The sequence below is a fragment of the Kogia breviceps genome, chromosome 4 (genome assembly GCF_026419965.1).
Source record: "Kogia breviceps isolate mKogBre1 chromosome 4, mKogBre1 haplotype 1, whole genome shotgun sequence".
NCBI lineage: Eukaryota > Metazoa > Chordata > Mammalia > Artiodactyla > Physeteridae > Kogia > Kogia breviceps.
Genome location: NC_081313.1, coordinates 146,172,025 through 146,193,999, shown reverse-complemented (window position 1 = coordinate 146,193,999; position 21,975 = coordinate 146,172,025). Strand labels below are relative to the sequence as shown.

Sequence of the window (21,975 nt, the reverse complement as noted above, 5' to 3'; positions counted from 1 at the left end):
TCTTTGTAGGTCTGGGCTCCAGTGAGCCTTGGTCATGTTCTTTTATGGAACCTTGGGTGCTCGACCACTCTGACCCTCAGTCTCATTTGCAGGTTCTGGGGAGGATTAAATGAGCTCACGTGATATCCAAGTGACTGAGGCAGAGTACACTCGGGATGAATCTCTGCTTGGTTTTCATTGGCTGCAGAGGAGGGGATGACCCTAGGGGTGAGCTCCTTGGACTCCAGCTTTGGAGCCTCTCCAACTTGAATATGGGTATGCCTCTCGTGGATTTTGTTAAATGCAGGCTGTTATTCAGTAGTTCTGGGTGGGGCCTGGATTCTGTGCTTCTAACGAGCTCCTACGTGACGGTGACACTGAGAGCAAGGGTCCAGCTCCTGCCTTCCTCCCTTTCCGGAATAGCAGGATGTCTGCTCCCCCGGGAGGAGAAAACATCGGCAACGTGACCACTAGTAACCAGTTTCCTTCGCAGGCAAGGGACCTTTACCACTGCTCCCAACCATTTTGTCTGAGGCACAGCAAGCCAAAATACTGAGATGCTGAGGTTTGCAGCAAAGAGGAGCTTTATTCACGAGGCAGCCAAGTGAGGAAGTGACGTGAGAATAGGTCTCAAATCCGCCTCCCCAAAGGCAAGGGGCTTGGGGTATCTATGGGACAAAGAATAAAGAGGCAGGGCAGCATGAGGCATGGGGAGCATGAGGAAAGGTGATTGGAAAAAGGTGTGCTCATCATCATTCTGAGCTGGCGTAACTAGGCAACAGGGCTCAGCACATTCTCTGGCTGGAGTTTTCGGCCCTCTGATGGCAGGAGGTCAAAAGGCACTTGCCCAGGGGGAAGATCGGTGGTCCTCTCCAGTCTTAACAGGCTCAGCCTAACTAGGCAGAGCTGATTCCAAGTTCCTGGACAATACTGGGGCAAACATCTTATTGCTTATGCTACATGCTACTTGGAGGACGTGCAAGTGTTCAAGCTCCTTTGATGAGTGAAGACAGGATTTGACTAATCATGACACATGGTTTCACCTCCAGACGAGCAGAAGAGAGCTGTAGGCTGAGTCTGGCTCCTGGCACCTGGAATTGGAGGCAGATGGTTTAAAAACGGGCTCTCCCACCCTCTGTGTGATCTCAGCTAGATAGACTATTGAACCTTCCTGTGCCTGTTTCTCCACCAGCAGCATGGGGACACTCGGAGTCCCTCTCTTGGGGGCTGTTCTGGGGGTTCAGTGAGATATAGATGCATGCACAGGCACATGGGAGACACCCAGTGTGTGTTACCTCCGTGCTTATTTTTATTAGGAGACCAGTATTGTTAGAAGATTTCTGGTTTGGACAGCAAATTAGATAGGTGGTCATTACTATAGTGTATGCAACAGCAATTCACATTACCATTTGCAAAAAGGTAGTTGGTTGTCCAATGGAGATTATAAACATCCATTTACCATGAGCTACTGAACAGATACTTTACACAGTAACTCCTTCAAGTACTATTTCAAATCAATTCTCTTTGTTTTCTTAAGCAATTGTTAACCCCCAATTTTGTGAATAGTACCAAGTAAGTCACTTGAAAATCATCTAGAGCAATCTATTTCACTTAGCAAGCCTAAAGCTGTAGTTCAACAATTTTATTTCCTGTTCTATGACAAAAATTACTCTGAACAGCTATCCCCTGGATAAGTAATCAGCTCAAGCTACTTTGACTGACTAAATCTGATTTACTGAGTTAATAAGCCAGTTGATGTAGAATAGGTCTAATGCATATTTCTCATCCATTCTGCATTAAACTGTTTCCCATGCCTCAAATGTCTTTTGTCCCATTCGTGCATATCCAAATTCCTACTTCTGTGCTGTAGGGCTTGGCTCAACTACACCTGCCTTTAGTTAAACTTTTCTCACCTGCACAACTGGAGATAATTTTAGTCTCCTCATGACTCCCACGGGGCTAGCTCTGTCGTGACACTTGACTACTTGGTGGCATATTTTATTTTAAAAAGCCTTCCGTTACTCCGTGCACATCAAACAGTAAATGCTTTCTGTTAGCAAACGTGCATAACCATTTTCTGAACTCTTCTGCTCCTGGCAAGATTCATGAACACACCAGGCAAATAAAGTGAAAGAGGAGACAGTACATAGTGTTGTATTCAATTGGGTCTTGATACCTAAGTGTGACTCTTAACCAAGGATTATGCAGTAGTTAAGGACACAGATTAAAGTTGTTTAGAGTGTGTCCTAAAGTCTCACTGGCAGAATTTAAATCTCTACTCTGGCAGTTGTAGACCTAAGACAAATTCTTCCTTAAACTTCATTTCCTGCATCTGAGAAAGATAATAGTATCTCCCTTGTAGTAGACTGAATAATACCATTGAACTAAATACCATTGAGGCTAAATCTTCTCTAGTTTCTAGGATCACTCACTTTCTCATTTCTCCCTTCTCCTTTTAGTTCAGAGTCTTGTCAATTTAGTCCCTTCCCTAACCACAACTTATAAGAAGGGGACACCACAAAGTGATGAAAGTCTAGACGGTCTGGTTTTAATCCTGGGTTTTTGCCACCAACTTACTGTGTGGCATTAAGCAAGATATTCAGCCTGTCTGGGCCTCAGTTTCCCCCCAAAAAGGTGAATATTATGAATAGTACCTAGCTATAAGGTTGCCATTATGAGGCAAGTGAGTTAATATTTGCTAAGCACTTAGAATAGTACTTGTTACAGTCTAAGCACTACAGTTGTGCTCGTTAATAATAATCAATGAAGTTGCAAGTGTATAACTTACTCAACTTTCTGTCATAACTTTGAAGTGTTGGTCTATCTGTTGTCCGGTGTTGCAGGTAAATGAGTCGAGGCATGGGCTGAGGCATTGCTACCACTGGGTGGTGTGTTCTCATATCTTGGAACAGCGGTGTGAAATGGGTAGTGGTTCTCCTTGGAGACGGGGCAGACTGGCAAATGACAGCCTGGGAAGGAGGTGTGGTGCCCATAGCTTTGCTGTCAGAGGTGCTGCCTGCTGAGGCACCGGTGCCGGCCTAAGCCGTAAATGGGGTGCTGGGGAAAACAGGAGTGGAATGGAAAATAAAAGCCTGGGAAGGAGGTGTGGTGTCCATAGGTTCGGGGTCAGAGGTGCTGCCTGCTGAGGCATCGGTGCCCGCCGAAGCCGTAAATGGGGTGCTGGGGAAAACAGGAGCGGAATGGAAAATAAAAGCCTGGGAAGGAGGTGTGGTGTCCATAGGTTCGGGGTCAGAGGTGCTGCCTGCTGAGGCATCGGTGCCCGCCAAAGCCGTAAATGGGGTGCTGGGGAAAACAGGAGTGGAATGGAAAATAAAAGCCTGGGAAGGAGGTGTGGTGTCCATAGGTTCGGGGTCAGAGGTGCTGCCTGCTGAGGCATAGGTGCCCGCCAAAGCCATAAATGGGGTGCTGGGGAAAACAGGAGCGGAATGGAAAATAAAAGCCTGGGAAGGAGGTGTGGTGTCCATAGGTTCGGGGTCAGAGGTGCTGCCTGCTGAGGCATTGGTGCCCGCCAAAGCCGTAAATGGGGTGCTGGGGAAAACAGGAGCGGAATGGAAAATAAAAGCCTGGGAAGGAGGTGTGGTGTCCATAGGTTCGGGGTCAGAGGTGCTGCCTGCTGAGGCATCGGTGCCCGCCAAAGCCGTAAATGGGGTGCTGGGGAAAACAGGAGCGGAATGGAAAATAATAGCCTGGGAAGGAGGTGTGGTGTCCATCGCTTCCATATCAGAGCTGCTGCCTGCCTGATCTGAGAGCAGAGAGTAAAAGTGGAAGAGTTTCTCCCTAGCTTCTAACTCTTCTCAAGATCCAGCACGCACTGGACACTGGAAGGCTCAGCCTGGCTCTGTGACATGTCCATTGTACGCATCACAGAGAAAGGGTGGGCGGGGCAGGGGGTGAGGCGGGGGTGGGGGAGCACATGCAAACCCAGCCCCTGGAGAAACCCTGGCCCAAGGGCAAAGGGAGGGTCCCCTTCTGGACTTTCTAGTGGCTGGGACTTCTCGCTGTGGGTGGCAGGTGTTTAGCACCGGACGGGCCACCGTGCAGAGACTGTTGGGGACTGTGGAAGCCTTCTCGTCCAGAGCTCACCCTGCCTGGGCACCAGATCTGCAGGCCCCTCAGCCCTGCGTATGTATCGGCCAGCCGTTCCCACCACGGGGCCAGAGAGTAGAGCCTGCTCAGAGCTGAGGGCAGGAGGCACCCAGAGTTGCCAGGGTGTGGCCAGCCTCCTCCGGGGACCTCCCCAGCTTCTCTGCGAGGCCTGGAGACTGGAGCACCTCCTCCAGGGCTGCTCAGCTGCCAGCATCACCATGAGCCAGGCGGTGAAGGTTTCTGAGCAGGGGATGCAGAGCCTGACCTGACTGCATGCTGCACCCCACGATGTCCCTTCCTGGCAGATAGGTTCTTTCTTCACTTCTTTTTTGAAATTTGGTAAAACAACATTTAAACCTTCGACTGTTCTTCAGGGTATACAGATGGTAGTGGCTTAGCCGGGATTCGAACCAAGCCTGTGTGATTCCAGAGCTCGTGCTCTGGACTGTGGTGCCTCCTTATCATATATGCTTCATGTGTTACTTGTTTTCCTTTTTTTCTTGTAGTCCTTATGGTACTTAGCCCTAAGTGCCATACCTGTAAGGAACAGCTACACTGCCCTGTAGGAGGTCTTCTTTTGTTCAATGCATGACTTGGTTATCCATCACACTGGGTTCTAATCTCAGAAGATACAGGTCAGGGACCACCAGTTGTGAGCATAGCACCATTCCACATTTCTAAGTGAGGCTTGAAGCTAGGATTTTCCCTTTGTCTAGTTTGAAGGATCCAGATATGTAAAGATTATATTCTAGATAAATCATGGGCTATCCTGAAAGAAATTCACCAGTGAATTTTTCCGTTTGGATTAGAAACCAGTTTCTCTGGCCTTCCTGGAGTATATCCAGTAAGGCATCTCATTCATATCTAGAAAGCAAATATATCATTTATTGCAACTTGAGCGTCGAGCTATGAAAGTTTAAAGTACGATCAACACAATTTGGTCATTGTGAGTCTGCCAGCTGGGTCCACCCTTGACTACACATATGTAACTCTAGAAATTCTTATGCCCAAGAGAGGAGACGTACTCTTGGGTGTCTAGGACAAGGGAAACGTGTTGTTATTCAGGAGCTGGAAGCTTCAGCATGACAGGAAAGAATTGAACAATCCTGGTCTACACAGCACTTTACCTTGTTTAAAACTCATTTCTTTGCCTTGCTTCACTGGAGTGTTTTCTGCCTCCTGGGGCTGACATTGTGTGTTATATATCACACATGTGACATGTAGAAGTTTCAGAACCCAGAATCATATAGATGAGCAAAAATGTATTTATATATTTTTGTTTAAAATCTATTTAAAGTAACACTGGGCATAATTCATATATTCCAAAATTAGTGTGACCCTCTGTTGATGAGATTCTTTTTATGGTATGTCACAGCAAATTTGGACTTCCATCCCCAATAAACTGTAGGGTTGGAGGCCACAAAAGCTTTTGCTCAGACCTAAATTCTGTCTGAAAAGAAAGGGTAAATAAGCCCTTTCTAAGCTCCCCAAGAGCAGAAATGATTTACAGCTGTTGCATTGAACCATCATTCCTTGATCTCATTTGGGAAGAGTTCAGTAAGAAACAGTGTCTTGATTTTTGTTTGTTTTGTTTGTTCCCTGTTTTCTTGTCTTGCTTACCAACAATGCATTGTAATTCACGAGTTAGTATGGCAGCAGGCTGAGTGTTGCCTGGAGCTCATTAAATGAACTTTTTTTCCTAAAATGACTTTTTTCTCCTTGTTTTCAGCCCCTCTTCTTTCCTCTGCCCTTTACTATAACCAGAGCTCAGCAAAAGCTGACTGGCTTTGTGCAGACCTTACTTAGGGTAGTCTTTTCTTCATTATTTTATTCATGGCTCCTCCATTTCACTGTTTGCCTTCTCGAAGTGTGTTGACATCTTTCTGTGGTTGATGACTTCCAAAGTGTCTTGGCTTTTATTGGTTGATTAATTTTGGTATTTCTACAGTTTTATTTCAATATGGTTTCAGGAGGAACAGAAAGTAAAGATGTTTCCTAGCCTGCCATCTGGATCTGAAAATCCCTGTTGATTTTAGAATCCAATGTTCCCATGGGAAAAACCCAACCTGGGCATTAATAGATGTAACACTCCAGATTTCAGCTTTTCTTGAGCAATCACTAAGGATTTACTATGTGGTTGTTTCTAATGGGAAAGTAATAACTATCTCATGGCGTTGATTTGAGGATTAAATTAGATAATGAACATGAAATAAACCTTTGTAAGGTTTAAAAATGTATAAAAATGTTTTTCTTATTATTTGATTTGTTGCTATTTCAACTTTACGTGACAGTTGTTTATGACCTTGCTTATGTGAGGAAATGCCTTCTGGTTTATTGTTTTGAAAGCCAGAATATATTTTTCAAAAGCTCAATGGAAATGGCATCATTTGTGAAGGTTAATGTTGAAGGCATAAATGTTTCTTGACACCTATCACTTTACAATGTTTTCAGGCACTAATTGACTCATGTATTCCTCTTCCGAATTTTGTTGAGTGCCTCCTACCAGCCACATGCTTTACATCAGGTGTTGGAAAGCATTTTCTGGATTTTAAATATCTTAGGCTTTGTGAGCCATATACAGTTTCTGTAACTTCTCGTCCTCTTTCTTCTTCAACAACCTTTCTAAGCGTGAGAACCATTATTAGCTCACAGTCCCACAGACCCAGGCTGAGCGCCTGATGTGATTTGTGGCCATTATGTGCGGATCCCTGCTCTGTGTCCTCACTGAGGAGGAAGCGCATTTTTGAGTAATCACTTCTTTGATCCAACTATTGGTCTTCTGGGACTTGTCCTTATTCTCCTACAGTCTCTAATCAACATGGCATCCAGAGAGATCCTGTTAAAACATAAGTCAGTTCATGTCACTCACATCTCTTCAATGGCTTCTTCACAGAAAAAGCAAAGTCCTCAAAGTGCCTCCACAGCCCTAGAAATCTGGACCTCTCTGACTATTTCCTTCTCCCACTTTGCTCGCTGTGTTTTCCACACTCTGACATCCTTTCTGCTGCTTGGATCCTCCAAGCCCACCCTTTCCTCATTGCCTTTCCGTCTGCCTGTTCCCTCTGCTTGGACCCTTCACTTCCCAGGTGCATGCGCTCCTTGCCCCCTCTCACAACCTGAAGTTCCCGCTTACATTTTATCTTCCCCAGAAAGCCCTCATGGATCACTTCGTTTCAGATCGCAGCCTCCTCCTACCAGCTAACAATCTCCATCTCCCTTCCCTGCTTGCTGTTTTTCTCCAGCACTTCCCTGATATACTAGTTATTCTATCCATTTATTTAATTTCTATTTACATATGTATACTTATGATTTTTATATTGGCTTCTTGACTTTTGTCTCCCCCCTCAGCTCAAGAGGGTTTATTCATCTGTGTTCATCACTGCTGTGTTTCCTGAACATGCCTATGAAACATAGTGAAGAATGGTGCCTGCAATTTGGGAAGGGATCAATCAGTTTTCTTGGCTGAATGAAGAAATATGTTCATAAATTAATGAACACATTTCCGGGGTTTCTAAATTGAGGACTAATGGGAAGAGGAAGGCAACGGGTTGGGACAGGTAGTGCAAGAAGTAGTATTTGGAGCACTCTGATAGCTCTCCTAATAGATACGATTTTGTTCATGTAAGTAGTTTTAATGAGAGACCTGGGAACTAGGGACACACAGCTTCAAGAGTTTTAGAATGCATTCTGTAGAGGTCTTTTTAAATGTGTACAAATATCATTGAAAATATATGCACGCATATACACCCCTGTTACTTTATTTAGTGTTTTACAAGAGCCCCTCAGTAAAGGGGTAGTAGCAACTATCAGTATCCTTCCTTTATGATGAGCTTAATTTATTCAAAGTTACATTATAATTTATTTGTAACTGAAACTAGACTTAGTTATTGAGTAGACCCTCCCTAGAAACCTATGACATTAATAAAACCAACAAAATTTGTTCAGTTTCCAATTATGGAAACTGACTCAATTATGGGCCATCCTTTTTTTTTTTTTTTTTTTTTTTTTGCGGTACGCGGGCCTCTCACTGTTGTGGCCTCTCCCACTGCGGAGCACAGGCTCCGGACGCGCAGGCTCAGCGGCCACGGCCCACGGGCCCAGCCGCTCCGCGGCATGTGGGATCCTCCGGGACCGGGGCACGAACCCGCGTCCCCTGCATCGGCAGGCGGACTCGCAACCACTGCGCCACCAGGGAAGCCCATGGGCCATCCATTTTAATGAAGGGAAGAAGTGATTTAACAACTACAGAGCAAACAGAATATTAAGTGTTTTCCTCCATTACTATTAGTAATGGATAAAGTGGGCTCCAACGCCTTCAAGGTAGCTTGAAGACCATCATCTGTGAGTCACGGGCAGGGGGATGTTCAGCCAGGATGTCTTTCTCTGTCACTGAGAAAACTTTCCATGATATATAATGATACTTAGTGAAACAGATACGGGGCATTTGGGTAATTAGGAAACCATTAGCATATTTTTTCGGAAGCCTTGACTACAAACTGAAGACAGTGGATTTGGACACTTTCGGCTCTGAAGAAGTTGTTTGGATATTCATCTTTATGCTGAATGAAATACGTTTATTTCATCTCTGCAGCTTCCCATATACCATTTTGCAACCTCTGTTTTGTGTTTGAAAAGACTTTTAGAAATTAAAAATCTAGTTTAAAAGTAAGTGACAACTTAAGTGATATATAGAATATTTTGTTGACTTACACGAGCATGCAGGATTAAATATGACACAGTTCAAATGTTAATTTTTATTTTAATGTGCATATTGGGGTGGAGTCTTCAAGGTGCCAGAAAACAAGAATTCACCCATCCTGTTTGGAACTCCAGCACACACACCCCTTCGGTTACCAGTTCTGTTCATGCCACAGAATCATCTTCAGAAAATGTACTGTTTTCTATGTACCTGGTCTGTATATCTCAATTAGTTGGAAGAATTTCCCAGATACCTCTTAATATGTAGTGCTCCAATTCCAATCTTGCCAAGTCCTGTCCCAGTGACATAGCCCATAGGAGTTTTATTTCTCTTGATTTCTCTGGCTTGTTCAGAACCCAATGAAAGAACAATGGAATGGGATCAAAGAGATCAGGGTTCTTGTCCCAGATTTACCGTAAAATAATTGTGTCCCCTTGGGAAAATTATAGTTATTCTAGACCCCTTTCCTTTGCTTTACTTTGACAGAGCTGCACTAGATGACCCCAAATAACATAGCACTCTTTCAGTAGTAGCTTAGATGTTATTGGTATTGTGAAACAAATGAAGACAATGACACATGAAACTGTGCAACATCTCTGTAACTACGTGTTTTTAGAGTTGCTTCCATTTTACAGATGATGACTGAGCACAGAAGTAGATGATTGGAACCAGAGGTTCCAAAGTAAATGGAGCTAAACGACAAGTTTCCTTCTTTCCTGAAGCTGACTTAGCCAAAACATAGGCTGCTGAATATTAAGCTGTAAAGCATATTATCAGTACATTTTAAAAGAAGCTGTTCTTCTAGGATTTCCAGTGAATAGCAAGCGGTTTTGAAATTCTTCAAAGATCATCTAATTTTGTGAGATTTCCAGCTCTGTTTTCCTGTCAAGCAAGTTACATTAGTGCCAGGTAATCAGGTGAGCTTCTGGATGCTTCTCTGAACCTCTTGAATTTTTCTTCTTGCTATCTGAAATTAATGCCAGATAAGCCTTTTTCTAGAGCGTATGTACAGACTTGTGTATTTTTATATAGGAAAGCGATGCATGGAGTCAGGACGGGGGTTAAGCCCTCATTCTCAGAGTGGTATTGAGCTCCTGGTGAAATATAATCATCATTTCCTCAGAATCGAAAAGCAGTTATCTCTAGTTTTTAATCCCATTAACTATTTATACATTTACGTATGATATGTGTATTTATTGTACCTACTAGGTGTGTTGTCTTTGGGAAGTACAAAGCTCTTTGAGACATAGGTTGTGCATTTTTTTTGTTTTCCCACAAATACTGTGACCTTTTGAGCAGGAAGGTCTATATTTTACTAACATCTAGAAGCAGAAGTTAACACCGTGTCTAAGATGTAGTCAATGAATATGAAATAGATAAATGAACATATTTTTAAGGAAGGGCCGAGACATGAACAAATAGAAACATTTCATTTTCAGTCACAAAGCAACCACAGACATACAAATGATACAGACAACAAGTGCTATGTCATTCAAAGAAGGCATAGAATAGATACAGCAAGGATCTCCTCTATGGCACAGCGAACTCTACTCAATATTTGGTAATAACTTAGAAGGGAAAAGAATGTGTAAAGGGAATCACTGTGCTGTACACCTGAAAGTAACCCAACATTGTAAATCAACCATACTTCAATTAAAAAACAACCAACAGACAACCACAACAACAAAAAACCAAAGAGATCATAGAAGTTCTTATGAGATTCCATTAGAGAAGCCAAATGAGGACAGGAGAGAACGGCTTTTGAATCAATTCAGAGGAGAAGTCACAGAGAAACTTGTCTTTGACCTGAACTTGAATTTCCATTACGATTGCAGCACAGGGATATTACAGATGAAGGTAATCACATAAACTTACTGTACTGAAACTTGCAGAGGTTATGAGTGTTGTTCAAGATCCCAAAGCAAGTGCATTGTGGAATCAGAATTTTAAGTGAGGCCTAATGAACTAAAAACAAACAAACAAAAAATCAAGCCCTTCCTGGGATACCATGTTGCCTTTGAAGTCGTTTTATTTGGTGGCTTGGTAGAAAGTGGTTCCAGTGTTTCTGGCAGGAATGACTAGTTCTGTCCCCCCGCGGCCCCCCACCCCGCGAGTTGATCCTCAAGGTTTCCTTTAGAATGGACTTGCTAAAATGCAGACACACAAGTATTCATGATGCCTGTGTCCAATCATTTCTCCTGCCATTGCCTACTTCACTTCTGGATTCTATGAACAATTCACTGCCTTCCTTTATCCTTTTCCCTCCTCCAAGAAATCCTTTCTCCCTATGGGGCACCTGAGAAACGCACTTCATTTTTCAAAACTCAATGTACGTGTTATGTCTTCTGTGCAGTCTTCTTTTTAGTGTTGTGACCACACGCTCCTTTTTGCTACCCTTGCACTCCTGCATGCCTGATTGTTGCACTCGCTACACTGTATTGTATTTGTATGTTTACATAACTCTGTTTTCCCCTGGGCAACGTTCCTTGGGGCCAGGGACTACCTTTTTTCATCTATTGATGTTGCCTTAGCGTGTTACTTGTTGTGAAGTAGTTAGTTATAAAAATGAGATTTGATTAAATTGAAAATTGTTATATACATATTAGTTATTATTTACAGATAGAACAGGAAAAAATGTTAATGTTGGTGCTGAAAGTTCACTACTAGTAAATGGTGGTGGTACTTGACTTCACTTATATTATTTTCCCCACTATTATAGCTTTCTACCTGATATCTCTTCTTTATTTCCACCTGTGTTTCTTTATTACTAAACCAAGAAAAACAGGTATGAGGGTAGGGCTAGGCCATACGTGGCTGGAGTAGTACAGAAATTGTCTGGGGTTTTGGTGAGAAAATCCTGAAGCATACAGGTCTGCATCTTCCCTTTGAGGCATGTGGAGGGGTCTGCTTCTAAAGAGTTTTATTAGCAACTACTCAAGATGCTTTTGCACAAGGCTCCTGATTAGCTGTGGGTATACGAAGAGTGAATCAGAGTTAGCGTAGTTTCTGATTTCTTTTACATGGTCCATGTGGATGATCACTTTTTACTGCTGGCGGTGGTGGTGGTGGGGAGTGAGGGAATGTTCCTTTCCTGCTCCTGATGTTTCAGTCCTGTCAAGAGAGCAGCTAGGGTCATCTCAGCCCTGCTTCTTTACTGACTCTGCCCCAGGATGATCAAGTGACTTATATAGAAAGCTTGAAAAGAATTCAGTGAGCATGCTTGCCTTGACTAATTCTGTCCTCTCCCTTGAGAGTGTGAGTGAGTGTCTTCTGTTTCTCTCATTCTGTGTGTTACTAGTTAGTAAGTCTGCCCAATTCTGGGGTTCAGTTATGTGATCGTTTCATTCAAACTGGATTCTCAAGCCAGGGTTATCAGCAGTAACAGGAATATCCGGCCCTCCCTCTTTTCTCTTATTTCCTAATTTATTCCAAACCAAATGGAATTAAGGCATTGTACTTGCTGGAAGGTCATTAGAAGACCCTAACATTTGGTGCATTACCTGGGAGCACTGAGAAATAAAAAGAAAGGAGCAGACATTTTGGAGAGGAAAGTGTCCATGTGGAAAATATTTTGGTACTGCTAAGGAAGGTAGTCTAGTGCCCTGGTCTTTAATGTATGGTGGGATGTTGAGACCTCTGACTGTTTGAAAATATTTAGGTTTGTGCAGTAAACTGCTGAAGCCTAGAAAAGGTTTAATGCCTGCTGTATAAGTGTCCCGTGCTTGCTGGGAGACTAATAAACTTGGAGGCTTAACACAATAGAAATTTGCTATCTCACAGTTGTAGAGGCCAGATGTGTGATATCAAGGTGTCAGCAAGGCTGCTCTCCCTACAGATGCTCTAGGGGAGATTCTGTCGCGTGCCTCTCTCAGCTTCTGGTGGTTGCCAGCTTCCTCGGCTTGAGGCCACCTCACTCAGTGTTTGTCTCTGTCCTCACATCCCCCGTTCTGTGTCTGTATGTTCTCTTCTGTCTGTCTCACATGTCCCTCTGCCCTGCTTGTATAATGAGGACAATTGTCAGTCTGTTTGGGACCCATCCAGGTAATATAGGATGGAAATCCCATCTCAAGGTCCTTAATAACATTTGCAAAACCTTTATTTTCCAATGAGGTAACAGTCAAGGATTAGGACATGGATATATTCTTTGGGGGGCCACCATCCAACCCACTACACCAGCCATACGATACTTTGATTTTGGCTGATGGCTGCAGCTTATGGCGTGGGAGAGTGGCTGTTTCTTTCGAGCCACTTAAGTAAAGGTCTGACAGAAAAGGGCGTTAGGGAGTTGCAGGTGACCAAGCGATACGTGGAGCGGAATGAATAAGGCACCTGGAGGGTCTTTAGTATACAGAGCCTTTACCTGGCACTTGACTTGAGAGTGTGCAGGAGTTCACAGGGTAGGAAAGTCTCAGGCAGCCGTCCACCTTGCCTTACTCTTCAGGTACAGTTTTTCCCAAGCAGGCTTGACTGAGACAAAGACTCAATTGTAAGGGAAACGTTTTCTAGAACTTGTCGGCATTGACACATACGGTCTACCGTAGGCTCAAGTGACTCCCTTTACATGTAGACCCAAGATGACACTGGATTTTCTCCAATTATGTTGGAGAAAGCAAGGTTCTCTTAAAGGCAGCCGCCTTTGGTCTATGCAGGTCCGTAGCAGGAGGCAGTGAAAATGGCCATGGCGGCATACGGCTGTCAAATCTACGCATCAGAACTGGAGGTGTAATGTCACTCGACTGAACCCATAGTCAGTTCAGTACTGCAGTGTGAACCACAGGGTCATCACAGGGGAAGGATAACTCAAGAGTCCATGTGTGACAGATGCTCAGGGCTGTGCCTGCACGTGGCAAATTCATAGTGACAAACCAACGTCAGGCTAAAAGATTCCTCCTGGTTCGAAGTTCACAGGTCAGAAATTGCAGTTAAATGGCATAAACGAATGGACATCCTAGTGAGGCTAAAACCAAAGAGACTTTATCTTTGTCCCAAATGCCATTGAGTTTCTTCTATGTTCTTTGGTCAAATTCTGTACTGGATTCTGGGAACAAAAATGTGCCTAGTTTCACTCTTCTAGGAGTGGGGGATCGGCTTTCTTTTGATATTGTTTTTAAATTTTGGGGATAGTGCTGTAAAATCAGATTGTATCTTAGTAACTCTTTAGACTCTTTAAAAGCACGGTTCATGAGAGACTTGATAAACTGATAAAACAGCCAAGGCCCTGCGAGACCCACACCTGTGTCAGTGACGGAAGTGCAAGCTACAGATACTGAAGGAGCCCTCAGTCCCATTCAGGCAATGAAAGCCCTGTCACTGAGCATGAACAAAATATACATTCGGGAGGATGGTTTATGGACATTTAGGACTTTGGATTTTCAACCCACAGTAACAAGGACACTTGATTTCAAGCTTGGGCTTTAATACTTCGGGACCTTAATTCATAAGAGCGTTTAATGTGAGCCCTTTTAATTTCTCTGTGAAGAATTTGATACTGGCAAAGGTGTACTTTTAAATTTGCAACATTTCTATGATTTCTGAATTGTACTACTGGATGCTTTTATGTATTTAATCTTAGTTTGTCATTTAACCTCATCAGATGTCTCTGGTTAGCTGTGATGTGGATGGCTGGTAGAACAAAAAGTTGTTTCTGGTCATTGGATATGAGTAGCCTTGGAGTTAATTTAAATTAAAGCAATTTCTCACCCATATCAGAGACTTTTCGGATGAAGCTCGAAGTCGTCCACCAGCAGTTCCAGGAGGCCACTCAAGTGAGTAGCCCCATAAAAGTGTGAGCAGGACTGTCCTGGTAAAGGTCTGTTTTTCCTGAAGGGAGACCCATATTCCGTTAATTACAGGCTTAAAGGCATCGTTGAGTGGGTTAAGAGATTGAAAAAAACAGGGGACCACTAGTGACAATTTCCCTTCTCGTTCCTAATGGTACCACCATGTGAAGGGAATTTGATTAGTATAACTTTTAACCTCCCTGCTCTTATAGTCACTGACACTGGCTAGGTGAGGTGACCGACTTGACGGGCAAAGTTGGGAAGAATAACTGGCCATGATTTGCTAAGCTCTTCTTTCCTTCATCTTGGGAGTGAGTCTGGTGATAGGAGACAAAAGTTCTCTGCTCCACTGTGGACACGCCCCTCTCACATGGGTTTGCCTGGAACCACCTTGCTGCAACAAAGTGGGTAAGTCTGGATAATTCTAGCATTCAGTTGACAGACTCACTTGGCTATGTCGTGAAGCCCCATTTTCCAACACGGGCTCTAACAGTCAGAAGTGACATAGTGTGTGGGCTCCAGTGCAAAATGAAAATAGAGTGCCTCTTGTTGAAACTGCAAACAAAAAGTGTTGTTGAAAGTATTTGCACTGGGGTACATAGTGTCCTCCCCACATTCATGTTCACCTGGAACCTGTGAATGTGCCCAAGTAAATTCTTTTTTCAGATACAATCGAGATAAGATGACATCATACTAGATGGGGGTGAGCCCTAAATGGGTTCTGTGGGTTGTTGTGTCTTCTCTTTTTCATATATGTCATCTTTTTCAGCAGAAGTGTTTGGCTAATATTGGGAAGTAAAACAAGTAAGCAAGGATATGATCAGATTCGTTGGACATTCTTGTTTCTTAAAACACAACTACTTTCTTTCTGTTAGAAGTAAGTTCAGATTCAAATGGAAAGCATGGCCTCCAGAGCTGTTAACACCTTGACTTAGTCTTGGATGTGACCAGTAGCACAGAATTCTGGTGGAACTCAGTAAGACTCCAAATGGCTATCAGATAAGCATGTCATGGAAAGCACACCGTAAGCAGGGTGAAAACTAGATGTGAATAGGGCAGCAGGAATTGTGGTAGACACACACATATTGCACATGTCTCCTCTGCTCATGGGTATATTTTATTGTCCCGTAAACTTTACTTACAAAACGTAAGTTCAAAGATAAAATCATTAAGAATGTCAAGACAGCAATAGCAGAGCATGAAACCAAGCAAGCATGGGGCCCTTTCTGAGCATGGTTCACCCTGGACTTGGTAAACTGGTAAAACAGCCAAGGCTGTGAGATACCCACAGCATGTCAGTGACAGGAGTCCATGCTACAGATATTGAAGGAGCCCTCAATGCCACTCAGGCCCTGCAAGCCCTGTCATTGAGAATGACAGAGCTTTAAATATAAATTTAAATTTAAATATAAATTTAGGAGGATAATCTATGGACACTTAGGACTTTGGATTTTTAACCCACAATAACAAGAAAACTTCATTTCAAAAGGAAGTGTGAGGTCTTCAAGTTTGCTTTGGTTATTGAGGGTCCTTCGTGGTTACATATCAATTTTGGAGTAGTTTCTTCTATTTCTGCAAAACTAGGGGATTTTGATAGGCATTGCATTAAATCTGTAGATAGCTTTGTGTAAAATGGACATTTTAACAATAGTTCATGAACATGGATGTCTCTCCATTTCTTTATGTCTTCCTTAATTTCTGTCAATAATGCTGTAGTTTTCAGTGTACAAGTCTTTCATGTGTTTGGTTAAGCTTATCCCTAAGTATTTTATTCTTTTTGATGGTTTTGTAATGGAATTGTTCTCCTAATTTCTTTTCTGGATTGTTCATTGTTAATGTACAGAAATGCAAGTGATGCGTGTATGTTTCTTTCATATTCTGCAAACAAACTTTGCTAAGTTGGTTTATTCTAATAGATTTTTGTTCTAATAAATATTTTGTGAAATATTTAGCATTTTCTGCATCTTTTTCAATAGTTTCCCTTTCAACCTAAGTGTATCCTTAAATCTAGGGGACATTTTGACCCTCATCTTAGGCTTTCATCTTATTTCTCAACTTATTCAGAGTCTTACTTGGTTAGTGTTCTCCTTATTGTTTGCCACTTTGGAGAACCCAACAAAATGTTCTACTCAAGGTGAGACCTCTTTTCTCTTCCACCTCTGAACCTGAATATCACTTATTACTTACTTCATTCTCTTAGAACTTAGCATTCCAAGTTTAACTGGTGATCTTTCTTAAAGGAGGTCCATATGCTCACCGAATTCAAGACCTCTGGTGAGTTGTGTCAAGTGTGGAGGAATCATATTAACTTGTTGGCTGTTAGCCCCCCTGGAAACATTTCTAAAGTGGCATTTGTGCTTGATATTCAGGTTTATTGGACACCGCATTAACGAGTTTAACAGAGTAAGAGTAGGCTGGTCTTTCCTAAAGCAGAGTTTATCCAAAGGTGACCGTGTAGCCACCTGCATCAGGCTCATCCTCGTTGAGTCATGGAGTGCCCTCAGCCCCCCTAAACTGTAAACTCCTTATAGACAAGAATTATGTTTTATAGCTCTTGTTCCCCGTCCCTATACCTAAACATGCCTGGAATAGAAGATGCCTCTACGAACAGGTGTTGCTTTATTTTAAACTACATTAAGTACATGTATATGTTCATTTCCCTCTGGGAAAGGAGGCTACATTCCACAGGATTCAAATATCAAGCCTTTAAACTTCCTTGAACCCACAGATATATAGGTATTTGCATAACTATCCTCCCTCGATACAACTCTAAGATGATCATATCAAAGTATGGTCATAAATTGTTTTTGTTTGTTTGTTTGTTTTTTGTGGTACACGGGCCTCTCACTGTTGTGGCCTCTCCCATTGCTCGGAGTACAGGCTCCGGATGCACAGGCTCAGCGGCCATGGCTCACGGGCCCAGCCGCTCCGCGGCATGTGGGATCTTCCCAGACTGGGGCACGACCCCGTGTCCCCTGCATCGGCAGGCAGATTCTCAACCACTGCGCCACCAGGGAAGCCCATAAATTGTTTTTAATTGCAAACAGATAATAAGCAAACTGAAAGGAACTTCTTCCACCAAAGTAAAGGCCAAAGTTCAAAAAGTCAAATTAATATGGGATTTGTTACTATTCTAAATTCTAAAGAACACTGACAAGAAATATCACAGTGCTGGTTGCTATTATCATCTTTTCATTTTCCATTACAGTTGTTTATATTATCTTCATGGGATTTCACTGAAGTTATCAAGGTTTCTTAAGAGTCAAATTAAAAATCAAAATCCCTTGAAATGCCAATACAAAGAAAAATGAGTCAGAACGTGAAAAAATGTTTTAGAAAAGCTGACAACATATATTCTGTGCTCATTTCTCTTTTTGAGAGGAGTTCCATCTTATTCACAACCACATGTACAATAGACTGAATAAAACACAACCCCATCACTCAATGGTGATTAAAAATGGAAAGACAAGCTGGTTCCAGAAAATTCCACTATTTATTCCTAGTATCTTGTTCATCTGGCCAGAAAGAGCATTTTGAAATATTCTCTAAATTTTTGTATTTTATTTTACAATAATTTGCTTATTTATCTCAATGTAAATATTAAAAGCACATGAGAAATATTTGAACATTTGGCATTTGACTCTTCCTATCTATTTCCTTAATGTTTCCTTTGTGTCCTATGATCATCTCTTGGGATAGACAGGACATACCACTCTCATACTCCCCAGACTCAACAGTGCCATACACATGCAAAATACCTCGTGGGGGTGTGTTAACATACACTTGGTTGAGGCAGGCAGGCTATAGAAGACATCGTGTTTACACCTCAACATTTTCAGTGTTTTTGGAAAGTAACCCTAGTTTGAGTGCAAGTTCCATCGATTTATCAAATGCATTTCAGGTATACCTAGGTATGTCCAGTAAAATGGTAAGGCTATATTACTGGGAGACTATTTACATGAGCAAGTGAAAAGAAATCAGTGAAAGAATATATTATAACCAAGAGTCAGATATAAGAAGTCAATCAAATAGAACGTAGATCCCAGAAACATATCCACACATATAAGGACAATTGATTTTTCAACAGAGCTGCAAAGCCAATTTTGAGGAGAAAGGATAGTCTTCTTGAGAAATGCTGCTGGAAGCATGTAGGACATGGATATTGTGTCTAGATAGCCATACGCAAAAGTATGAACTTTGATCCCTACTTCCCACCATTTCTAAGCTCTTCCACTACTGAAAAATAACCAATTTCTAAGATGCACAAGGGTTGTTAAACATACACTTAGCACAGACCCCAGTCCCACTCCTGAGTATTTTCTCAAGTGAGGTAAAACCCAAGTTCACATGGAAACCTGCCCTGGGATGTTTACAGCAGCTTGATTCCTGATCAGCTCAAAACTGGAAACATCCCACAAGTCCTGCCACCCGCAGGCGAATGGACAAACAGAAAATGGAATACAACACAGCCAGAAAAGTGAGTGGCGTCTCATACCTGCAACAACAGGGATGATGGACTTCTCTGGTGGTCCAGTGGCTAAGACTCTGCACTCCCAATGCAGGGGGCCCGGGATCCATCCCTGCTCAGGGAACTAGATCCCACACACCGCAATTAAAAGATACTGCACATGGCAATGAAGATCCCATGTGCCGCAACTAAGACCCGGCACAGCCAAGTAAATAACTAAATAAATAAATATTTAAAACAACAACAACAACAACAACAAACCAACCAGGCATGAATCTCGCATAGGTTTTGCTGAGCCAAAGCAGCCAGAATCAAAAAGCTACGTGCTGTTGTTCCCTTTACCCGACTTTCTGGAAAAGCCAAAACCTTAGGGACAGAGAGGAGATTAGCAGCCAAGAGGCTAGAGGCAAGCTGGCGCCAAAGGGCAGCAAATGGGATGACAGGATTGCTCTGCCACCTGACGACGATCATCTGTCAAAACTGCTACAACTGTGAACAAGTGAACTATGCTTCACGGCTACGAAGGATAAACAAATGATTACATTTTGAAAAATGCGCCGGCCAGCCAACCCATACATGACAAGTGCATTAAGAGGGGCGGGGAGGCGAGGCGAGTGGATCAGCTGGAGTTCTGAAGGTTCTCCCCACTTTCAGTTTCCCTCCCCTGGGATGTCTCCGCGCCCTGCCCACTGCTCAGGCCGCCCACCCTGGCCACCCGGAGTTACCCAACCGGAACAGCCAGAGCCCAGGCTCAGCCGCGCCTCCGGGCACAGGAAGAGCAAAATAGAACGCGCCAGTGCGCAGTGGCGGGCTGGAAACCCTCGGACCTCAGATAAGTGCGGAGAACCCGGGCCCGGAGTCAACATCGGCTCCCAGGCGGTCCCAGCGTCCCGACCCCGCCCACGGCTGCGACACAGTTTCCACAAACGAACACACACGGAGCCCGCGCGAGGGGCGGGTCGCGCGGGCTTCCCCGTCGGGTCCCCTGGAGGCCGGTCCCCTGCAGGCCAAGCGCACCAAAGGGCGCCACAAAGGCGCCGGCCCAAGGCCCCCGCTGCGCTTTCCCTCCCAAAGGTGGGCTGCGGGGCCCAAGCGTAAACCCTGGGAAAAGAACACGCGCACCACGCCGCCACCGGAGACGAGAGGCCGGTGCCCACCTGGCCGGACACCCTGCATTTCTGGAATCACCGGACGCCTGTGTAAATTTCCGTTTGGCATGTCATTTTCCAAAGGCCACTCAAGATCACAGGGACAAAATGCCTAACTAAAACAAAACAAAAACACAAAAAACTGGAGAGAGGGAGGAAAGCGTGTCCTCAAAAATTAAAAAAAAAAAAAAAAAAACTAAGCACGTTGACAGCGCCAAGAATAAACTACCAGGAAAAACAAAGCCTACATGTCAGATCATAAAGTACAGAAGGGTCACCCCGCCGGCAGTCCAGGACCAGGGTCCCCAGGCCTGCAGAGCCAACCAGAGCCAGGCTCGGGCGGCCCTCGGAAGCGGGGGGTCCCCGCGGCCGAGTCCGCGCCCCCAGCCGGCGCCGGCTCCCCTCTGCCCACCCTGCACGCGGGGGCTGCAAGCGGCCGCGGAGAACCACGGCGGGGCAGGAAGGGGGGCTCCAAAGAGGGTCTGGCGACTCGACTCGCTCCGTTTCTCGGTGGGCTCAGCGCGTGCCCTGGGGGAAGAGGGGCGGGGGTCCCGGAGGAGGGGACGGGCGGCACTTACGTACACCGGCAGCGGTCACGGGCAGACGGCGGGCTCGGTCCCCACGGGCGACTACAGCCTCAGCTCCAGCTTCTCTGCCATGTCTTCGCGCGCGGCCCCCGCACCTTGCTAGTCTGGCGGTAGGAAGAGGGGCGCGGCGCCGCCGGCGGAGGCGGGGCAGAAGGGCGGGCGGGCGGGAGGCTGAGGGGAGGGGGCCTGGCCTGGGCCTTAGCCGCCGCCGCCACCGCCGCGCTCCCGTCCGGCCCGGGGCTCCCTCTTTGTGGTCACAGGCCCGGGGCCTCCAGCGCTGCCGCGAACTCGGGCCGGCGTGAGGCGAGCACAATGAGCCCGGGGCCTGGATGAACCACTCGCGGCGCGCGCGCCCCGCCCCGTGGACTCGCCCGCTCTCACGCACGCACGCACGTCTTCGGCTGCCCCCGGCCACCCCCACCGGCCCGAGACCCCTCGGGGCCTGGAGTGGCGGGTTCAACTCCCGCCCTTGACGTACCGTGACCACCCCCCCCCCCCGGCCGCAAAATAAGACTATAATTCCTCATTAAATATGACAACCGGAATCCCGGCGTCTGTTCACAAAAATGCCGTGTATTTAGCCTGTGCTAGGCACCAGACCCTGGACGCTCAGTACTGGCAAAATAGGAAATGCCCTGCCCTCATGGCACTGCCATTTTAATTGGAATAGTAGTGACAATGGTCAAGGGAGAAAATAAAGTGTCATCATCAGCACGGCGATGGTTAATCTCATGTGCGCACTGCGTGGGGCCCCGGCAACCACAAACATTATTCCAGATGTGGCCAGGAAGGTATTTTTCAGAAGAGATTCACACTGAAATTGGTCCTCTTTGCGAAAAGGAGATTGTCAATGTCTCGGCGTGGGTGGGCCTCGTGCATCAGGTGAAGGACGGGAGAGAAAAATGAGGTTCCATAGGAAGAGGGTGCTGTTCCTCCAGTGGGCTTGGGACATCAGCTCTTCCCTGTGTCTCCAGCCCAGAGTCGTGCCCTGACTTGCCTGCCTCAAGGTCACATGAGTCCACTCCTTAAAACAAAATTATATATGTAAAAATACTGAATATATACAAGCCTATTAATCTGTATATGTGTATACATGTTATATATATATATGTATACACATGTTTATATGTGCATGCGTTTGTAGTATATGTGTAAGTACTATATACAGTATACATACAAGCCTATATATTTGTGTGTATATATTGTA

General features: G+C 44.6%; 1 long non-coding RNA gene and 1 pseudogene across 1 annotated transcript; one reads left to right on the top strand and one right to left on the bottom strand.

Annotated features, from left to right (window-relative positions):
• LOC131755465 (RNA/RNP complex-1-interacting phosphatase-like) overlaps positions 1-21,975 on the top strand; it is a 313,564-nt pseudogene that overhangs the window by 61,197 nt on the left and 230,392 nt on the right.
• Positions 546-20,874, bottom strand: LOC136794182 (uncharacterized). Its single transcript, XR_010840565.1, has 2 exons — positions 20,760-20,874; positions 546-1,070 (listed from the first exon to the last, which is right to left on the bottom strand). It is a non-coding gene; the product is annotated as an uncharacterized lncRNA (long non-coding RNA).